A 9,310-nucleotide genomic window follows, 5' to 3' on the forward strand; every position below is an offset into this window, starting at 1 on the left:
TTGGATGTGGTAGCCGTTTCTCAGGCTCCCTCTCCGGAATCGAACCCTGATTCCCCGTTACCCGTTACAACCATGGTAGGCGCAGAACCTACCATCGACAGTTGATAAGGCAGACATTTGAAAGATGCGTCGCCGGTACTGGAAGACCGTGCGATCAGCACAAAGTTATTCAGAGTCACCAAAGCAAACGATGAACGAACGGACAATAATGCCCGTCCAGACCACCGATTGGTTTTGATCTAATAAAAGCGTTCCTCCCATCACTGGGACGAACTCTGTTTTGCATGTATTAGCTCTAGAATTACCACAGTTATCCAAGTAAATGTGGGTACGATCAAAGGAACCATAACTGATTTAATGAGCCATTCGCGGTTTCACCTTAATACGGCGTGTACTGAGACATGCATGGCTTAATCTTTGAGACAAGCATATGACTACTGGCAGGATCAACCAGGGAACTTGAGTAAAGTTCTTTTGTAATATTCTCTCAATTTTATTCTTCGTCGCCGACTCTGAAGGAGAACGGACGACGACACATAAAAAACTCCTTCTTTCAACATCAAATTTTAGTCTTTCGTTCGAAAGACTTGAGAGCCACCTCTTCCTCTCTTGTGTTATAATATTATATATGTATAGAGAGGGTACCACCAAAAACCCTCTCCTTCGTTTAGTTTCTTTCACTTTTCCGAGAGCTCCCCAAACTCTCGTTTATTTAATTTAATTTCATTTTTCGAGAGAGCGACCACCAACTAACTCTCTTATATTTGCTTTTTCTCGACAGAGCCACCACCAACTAACTCTCTTATATTTGCTTTTTCTCGACAGAGTCACCACCAACTCTCTCTCGTTTATATTTGCTTTTTCTCGACAGAGAAACCACCAACTCTCTCGTTTATATTTGCTTTTTCTCGACAGAGTCACCACCAAACTCTCTCGTTTCGTATTTTACTTCACAACAGAACATTATTGTATAATGGTATCCCACAACGACAAAGTACGTAGAGCTGCGCTCATGCTGAACATCTCGGGCACTTATTCACGCTGGGCATCGATCGTGGAAGCACGTATTGCCAGGCCCGAAGACTAAGCATTCATGCTGGACAAAAACGAGAAAGCGCGTATGTGCTGGTCGAGAAAGCACGTATTCGGCGCCGTACTGTTATGTCGAGGTCAGACACCTGTATTTCATTCTTTGCTCACTTTCCAGAGTACGAACCGTAGTTCCATACAATTTTTGCCTTTTAAGCTACGCTCCGTAGAGTGTAGTGCCAGTTTATGGTTTTCACAAAATTTTCAATCGCTCGGACTGAAGAGTTGATGCTCGGATAGTACGAGTATACATATTTTAAACGTATACAAGTCACCAACGTCACTCGAGACGCTTATACCACTTCAAGAGCCATTCGGTCAAAGACACCGACTCGTGGCAATGCAGTGTGGAGAAAGTCTGGAACGAGCACGATACAGAACAGTCAGGATGAAATCCCGAGGAGCGACGACTGCTTCTCAACCGAGGTCGAAGAATAGCCGTACGCTCGACGCTGCCCCGACCGACTCGACCGGACCGTCGCTTCTCTTATAGGTACCGAGGCGCCCGCCGGAACGCCGGCGACGCACGGGCTTACGCACGGCCGCTTATGGGGGGAACCGCGCGACCCAACCGCCCGCCCGAACGGCCTGTTATAACTTAGAGCGAAAACCAACACCTGTAATTTCCTTAATAATTGAGCTAGGGCAAAAAAAAAAAACGCTATCTTGTAGGAAAAAAGCAGGGGAACACGATGCCGTCGTTAAAAATATAGATTGCCGTGCTCGTTTTCGAGAAAAAAATGAAAAAATGGTCAAAATCGTCGCAGGACAAAAACTCGACACGCTATCTTGTAGGCAAAAATTAGACGAATTCAAAACCGTAGTTAAAAATATCGGTCGTCGCGCTAGTTTTCGAGAAAAAAACAAAAACGTTCAAAAAATTCGAGATAAAAAAAAAAAAACCAGCCTACCAGATAGAAAAAATTACACTGAACAAATATCATATAGGTCAAAATATGTGTTAGCGTACTAGTTTTCGAGATATAGACGAAAAACCGTCGCCGCCGATCGGTACGTCGGTCGATGCGAAAGCACCGCGCGACCGAGCGCCCGCCTAAAAGACCAGTTCGAACATACCGAAAAATCAAGAAACCGTAACTTCCTTAATAATTGAGCTAGGACAAAAAATCGACACGCTATCTTGCAGGAAAAAATCCGGGGAACACGATGGCGTCGTCAAAAGTGCAGGTCGTCGAGCTAGTTTTCGAGAAAAAAAAAAAAAAATTCTCAAAACTCGACAAAAAAATAAAACGATCAGTGGACCGTGTAGAGAATCTAAAACTGCATAAGAATCGTATAGACCAAAATTGGCGTTCACGTGCTCGTTTTTGAGAAAAAAGTTAAAAAAGCTCTCAAAATTCGAGATAAAAAAAAAAAAACCATCTACCAGGTAGCCAACGGTAAACGGTACAAGTATCGTACGGGCGAAAACGAGCGTTACCGTGCTCGTTTTCGAGTTATTGACGAAAAACAGCCTGGAGCGATCGGTCCGGCGGTCGACGCGCGAAAGTTTCTAAGTCCGCTCTGCTCCGAAACACCGCTCCGGCGTCAAAAATCGTCGTAGGACAAAAAATAGACACGCTATCTTGCAGGAAAAAATCCGGGGAACACGATGGCGTCGTCAAAAGTGCAGGTCGTCGAGCTCGTTTTCGAGAAAAAAAAAAAAAAATTCTCAAAATTCGACAAAAAAATAAAACGATCAGTGGACCGTGTAGAGAATATAAAACTGCATAAGAATCGTATAGACGAAAATTGGCGTTCACGTGCTCGTTTTTGTGGAAAAAATTAAAAAAGCTCTCAAACTTCGAGATAAAAAAAAAAAAAACCGTCTACCAGGTAGCCAACGGTAAACGGTACAAGTATCGTACGGGCGAAAACGAGCGTTACCGTGCTCGTTTTCGAGTTATTGACGAAAAACAGCCTGGAGCGATCGGTCCGGCGGTCGACGCGCGAAAGTTTCTAAGTCCGCTCTGCTCCGAATCATCGCTCCGGCGTCAAAAATCGTCGTAGGACAAAAAATCGCCACCCTATCTTGCAGGAAAAAATCCGGGGAACACGATGGCGTCGTCAAAAGTGCAGGTCGTCGAGCTCGTTTTCGAGAAAAAAAAAAAAAAATTCTCAAAACTCGACAAAAAAATAAAACGATCAGTGGACCGTGTAGAGAATCTAAAACTGCATAAGAATCGTATAGACCAAAATTGGCGTTCACGTGCTCGTTTTTGAGAAAAAAGTTAAAAAAGCTCTCAAAATTCGAGATAAAAAAAAAAAAAACCATCTACCAGGTAGCCAACGGTAAACGGTACAAGTATCGTACGGGCGAAAACGAGCGTTACCGTGCTCGTTTTCGAGTTATTGACGAAAAACAGCCTGGAGCGATCGGTCCGGCGGTCGACGCGCGAAAGTTTCTAAGTCCGCTCTGCTCCGAAACACCGCTCCGGCGTCAAAAATCGTCGTAGGACAAAAAATAGACACGCTATCTTGCAGGAAAAAATCCGGGGAACACGATGGCGTCGTCAAAAGTGCAGGTCGTCGAGCTCGTTTTCGAGAAAAAAAAAAAAAAATTCTCAAAATTCGACAAAAAAATAAAACGATCAGTGGACCGTGTAGAGAATATAAAACTGCATAAGAATCGTATAGACGAAAATTGGCGTTCACGTGCTCGTTTTTGTGGAAAAAATTAAAAAAGCTCTCAAACTTCGAGATAAAAAAAAAAAAAACCGTCTACCAGGTAGCCAACGGTAAACGGTACAAGTATCGTACGGGCGAAAACGAGCGTTACCGTGCTCGTTTTCGAGTTATTGACGAAAAACAGCCTGGAGCGATCGGTCCGGCGGTCGACGCGCGAAAGTTTCTAAGTCCGCTCTGCTCCGAATCATCGCTCCGGCGTCAAAAATCGTCGTAGGACAAAAAATCGCCACCCTATCTTGCAGGAAAAAATCCGGGGAACACGATGGCGTCGTCAAAAGTGCAGGTCGTCGAGCTCGTTTTCGAGAAAAAAAAAAAAAAATTCTCAAAATTCGACAAAAAAATAAAACGATCAGTGGACCGTGTAGAGAATATAAAACTGCATAAGAATCGTATAGACCAAAATTGGCGTTCACGTGCTCGTTTTTGAGAAAAAAGTTAAAAAAGCTCTCAAAATTCGAGATAAAAAAAAAAAAAACCATCTACCAGGTAGCCAACGGTAAACGGTACAAGTATCGTACGGGCGAAAACGAGCGTTACCGTGCTCGTTTTCGAGTTATTGACGAAAAACAGCCTGGAGCGATCGGTCCGGCGGTCGACGCGCGAAAGTTTCTAAGTCCGCTCTGCTCCGAAACACCGCTCCGGCGTCAAAAATCGTCGTAGGACAAAAAATAGACACGCTATCTTGCAGGAAAAAATCCGGGGAACACGATGGCGTCGTCAAAAGTGCAGGTCGTCGAGCTCGTTTTCGAGAAAAAAAAAAAAAAATTCTCAAAATTCGACAAAAAAATAAAACGATCAGTGGACCGTGTAGAGAATATAAAACTGCATAAGAATCGTATAGACGAAAATTGGCGTTCACGTGCTCGTTTTTGTGGAAAAAATTAAAAAAGCTCTCAAACTTCGAGATAAAAAAAAAAAAAACCGTCTACCAGGTAGCCAACGGTAAACGGTACAAGTATCGTACGGGCGAAAACGAGCGTTACCGTGCTCGTTTTCGAGTTATTGACGAAAAACAGCCTGGAGCGATCGGTCCGGCGGTCGACGCGCGAAAGTTTCTAAGTCCGCTCTGCTCCGAATCATCGCTCCGGCGTCAAAAATCGTCGTAGGACAAAAAATCGCCACCCTATCTTGCAGGAAAAAATCCGGGGAACACGATGGCGTCGTCAAAAGTGCAGGTCGTCGAGCTCGTTTTCGAGAAAAAAAAAAAAAAATTCTCAAAATTCGACAAAAAAATAAAACGATCATTGGACCGTGTAGAGAATCTAAAACTGCATAAGAATCGTATAGACCAAAATTGGCCTTAACGTGCTGGTTTTCGAGTTATTGACGATAAGCCGGTATATATATGTCCGAGATAAAAAAAAAGATAGGGACAGTGGGAATCTCCTATACTATCACGGGCGTGTATTCTCCTACTAGTTTGATGGTTGCTGTTGCATAAACCACCGACTGTTTGGCCCGCCGTTTAACCGCGCGGTTTAAAATTGCAACACAATGTTGGTGTCGCTCCGGGGTGAAAAAATGGAAAAACGACATACTTTACGCATAGGGGCGGCTGATCTTAACATATTTTGTCATGTCACCACCCCAGTGACTCTAAGACGGATTTTGCCGTCGCACGTTTTTTTATTAAAAAGTTATTAGTATATAGAAGATTTCGTTAAGCAAAAAGACACGAATATGGGAGTAGGACAAAAAATCGCCAGCCTATCTTGCAGGAAAAAATCCGGGGAACACGATGGCGTCGTCAAAAGTGCAGGTCGTCGAGCTCGTTTTCGAGAAAAAAAAAAAAAAATTCTCAAAATTCGACAAAAAAATAAAACGATCAGTGGACCGTGTAGAGAATATAAAACTGCATAAGAATCGTATAGACGAAAATTGGCGTTCACGTGCTCGTTTTTGTGGAAAAAATTAAAAAAGCTCTCAAAATTCGAGATAAAAAAAAAAAAAACCATCTACCAGGTAGCCAACGGTAAACGGTACAAGTATCGTACGGGCGAAAACGAGCGTTACCGTGCTCGTTTTCGAGTTATTGACGAAAAACAGCCTGGAGCGATCGGTCCGGCGGTCGACGCGCGAAAGTTTCTAAGTCCGCTCTGCTCCGAAACACCGCTCCGGCGTCAAAAATCGTCGTAGGACAAAAAATAGACACGCTATCTTGCAGGAAAAAATCCGGGGAACACGATGGCGTCGTCAAAAGTGCAGGTCGTCGAGCTCGTTTTCGAGAAAAAAAAAACAAAATTCTCAAAATTCGACAAAAAAATAAAACGATCAGTGGACCGTGTAGAGAATATAAAACTGCATAAGAATCGTATAGACGAAAATTGGCGTTCACGTGCTCGTTTTTGTGGAAAAAATTAAAAAAGCTCTCAAACTTCGAGATAAAAAAAAAAAAAACCGTCTACCAGGTAGCCAACGGTAAACGGTACAAGTATCGTACGGGCGAAAACGAGCGTTACCGTGCTCGTTTTCGAGTTATTGACGAAAAACAGCCTGGAGCGATCGGTCCGGCGGTCGACGCGCGAAAGTTTCTAAGTCCGCTCTGCTCCGAAACACCGCTCCGGCGTCAAAAATCGTCGTAGGACAAAAAATCGCCACCCTATCTTGCAGGAAAAAATCCGGGGAACACGATGGCGTCGTCAAAAGTGCAGGTCGTCGAGCTAGTTTTCGAGAAAAAAAAAAAAAAATTCTCAAAACTCGACAAAAAAATAAAACGATCAGTGGACCGTGTAGAGAATCTAAAACTGCATAAGAATCGTATAGACCAAAATTGGCGTTCACGTGCTCGTTTTTGAGAAAAAAGTTAAAAAAGCTCTCAAAATTCGAGATAAAAAAAAAAAAAACCATCTACCAGGTAGCCAACGGTAAACGGTACAAGTATCGTACGGGCGAAAACGAGCGTTACCGTGCTCGTTTTCGAGTTATTGACGAAAAACAGCCTGGAGCGATCGGTCCGGCGGTCGACGCGCGAAAGTTTCTAAGTCCGCTCTGCTCCGAAACACCGCTCCGGCGTCAAAAATCGTCGTAGGACAAAAAATAGACACGCTATCTTGCAGGAAAAAATCCGGGGAACACGATGGCGTCGTCAAAAGTGCAGGTCGTCGAGCTCGTTTTCGAGAAAAAAAAAAAAAAATTCTCAAAATTCGACAAAAAAATAAAACGATCAGTGGACCGTGTAGAGAATATAAAACTGCATAAGAATCGTATAGACGAAAATTGGCGTTCACGTGCTCGTTTTTGTGGAAAAAATTAAAAAAGCTCTCAAACTTCGAGATAAAAAAAAAAAAAACCGTCTACCAGGTAGCCAACGGTAAACGGTACAAGTATCGTACGGGCGAAAACGAGCGTTACCGTGCTCGTTTTCGAGTTATTGACGAAAAACAGCCTGGAGCGATCGGTCCGGCGGTCGACGCGCGAAAGTTTCTAAGTCCGCTCTGCTCCGAATCATCGCTCCGGCGTCAAAAATCGTCGTAGGACAAAAAATCGCCACCCTATCTTGCAGGAAAAAATCCGGGGAACACGATGGCGTCGTCAAAAGTGCAGGTCGTCGAGCTCGTTTTCGAGAAAAAAAAAAAAAAATTCTCAAAATTCGACAAAAAATAAAACGATCAGTGGACCGTGTAGAGAATCTAAAACTGCATAAGAATCGTATAGACCAAAATTGGCGTTCACGTGCTCGTTTTTGAGAAAAAAGTTAAAAAAGCTCTCAAAATTCGAGATAAAAAAAAAAAAAACCATCTACCAGGTAGCCAACGGTAAACGGTACAAGTATCGTACGGGCGAAAACGAGCGTTACCGTGCTCGTTTTCGAATTATTGACGAAAAACAGCCTGGAGCGATCGGTCCGGCGGTCGACGCGCGAAAGTTTCTAAGTCCGCTCTGCTCCGAAACACCGCTCCGGCGTCAAAAATCGTCGTAGGACAAAAAATAGACACGCTATCTTGCAGGAAAAAATCCGGGGAACACGATGGCGTCGTCAAAAGTGCAGGTCGTCGAGCTCGTTTTCGAGAAAAAAAAAAAAAAATTCTCAAAATTCGACAAAAAAATAAAACGATCAGTGGACCGTGTAGAGAATATAAAACTGCATAAGAATCGTATAGACGAAAATTGGCGTTCACGTGCTCGTTTTTGTGGAAAAAATTAAAAAAGCTCTCAAAATTCGAGATAAAAAAAAAAAAAACCATCTACCAGGTAGCCATCGGTAAACGGTACAAGTATCGTACGGGCGAAAACGAGCGTTACCGTGCTCGTTTTCGAGTTATTGACGAAAAACAGCCTGGAGCGATCGGTCCGGCGGTCGACGCGCGAAAGTTTCTAAGTCCGCTCTGCTCCGAAACACCGCTCCGGCGTCAAAAATCGTCGTAGGACAAAAAATAGACACGCTATCTTGCAGGAAAAAATCCGGGGAACACGATGGCGTCGTCAAAAGTGCAGGTCGTCGAGCTCGTTTTCGAGAAAAAAAAAAAAAAATTCTCAAAATTCGACAAAAAAATAAAACGATCAGTGGACCGTGTAGAGAATCTAAAACTGCATAAGAATCGTATAGACGAAAATTGGCCTTAACGTGCTGGTTTTCGAGTTATTGACGATAAGCCGGTATATATATGTCCGAGATAAAAAAAAAGATAGGGACAGTGGGAATCTCCTATACTATCACGGGCGTGTATTCTCCTACTAGTTTGATGGTTGCTGTTGCATAAACCACCGACTGTTTGGCCCGCCGTTTAACCGCGCAGTTTAAAATTGCAACACAATGTTGGTGTCGCTCCGGATCGAAAAAATGGAAAAACGACATACTTTACGCATAGGGGCGGCTGATCTTAACATATTTTGTCAATGTCATCTTCCCAGTGACCCTAGGAAGGAGTTTGCCGTTGCACGTTTTCCTATTAAAAAGTAATTAGTGTACAAAAATTTTCGTGAAGCAAAAAACAAGAATATGAAAGTACGTTCCATGAGCATTACGGTGAATAAAACAGAAATTAAAAATTCCCGAGGGGTTGAACAGCATCATATTGAATTCGTTTTGCTGACTGGGGTCTGCGCCCCCCAGACCCCCGCTACACTAGCCCAGACCAAACCCACTTTGTAATAGTGGTATCATATTAAATTGAACAGCATCGTACTTAATTCGTTTTGCTGAATGGGGGGCTGCGCCCCCCAAACCCCCGCTACACTAGCCCAGACCTAACCCATTTTGTAATAGCGGTATCAAATTAAATTGAACAGCATCGTACTAAATTCGTTTTGCTGACTGGGGGGCTGCGCCCCCCAGACCCCCGCAACACTAGCCCGGACCTAACCCACTTTGTAATAGCGGTATCATATTAAATTGAACAGCATCGTACTAAATTCGTTTTGCTGAATGGGGGGCTGCGCCCCCCAAACCCCCGCTACACTAGCCCAGACCTAACCCATTTTGTAATAGCGGTATCAAATTAAATTGAACAGCATCATATTGAATTCGTTTTGCTGACTGGGGTCTGCGCCCCCCAGACCCCCGCTACAATAGCCCAGACCTAACCCACTTTGT

At 43.7% G+C, this 9,310-nt stretch overlaps 1 non-coding gene across 1 annotated transcript in view; it reads right to left on the reverse strand.

The window, feature by feature from the left end:
- Window positions 1–457, reverse strand: part of LOC143350979 (small subunit ribosomal RNA) — a 1,933-nt gene extending 1,476 nt beyond the window's left edge. The window contains exon 1 of the ribosomal RNA XR_013081389.1: window positions 1–457. This exon is cut by the window's left edge and continues 1,476 nt beyond it. This is a non-coding gene — a ribosomal RNA (small subunit ribosomal RNA).
- Between the last annotated feature and the right edge of the window lie 8,853 nt (window positions 458–9,310).

Source organism: Colletes latitarsis, unplaced genomic scaffold (assembly GCF_051014445.1).
Source record: "Colletes latitarsis isolate SP2378_abdomen unplaced genomic scaffold, iyColLati1 scaffold0051, whole genome shotgun sequence".
Classification (NCBI taxonomy): domain Eukaryota; kingdom Metazoa; phylum Arthropoda; class Insecta; order Hymenoptera; family Colletidae; genus Colletes; species Colletes latitarsis.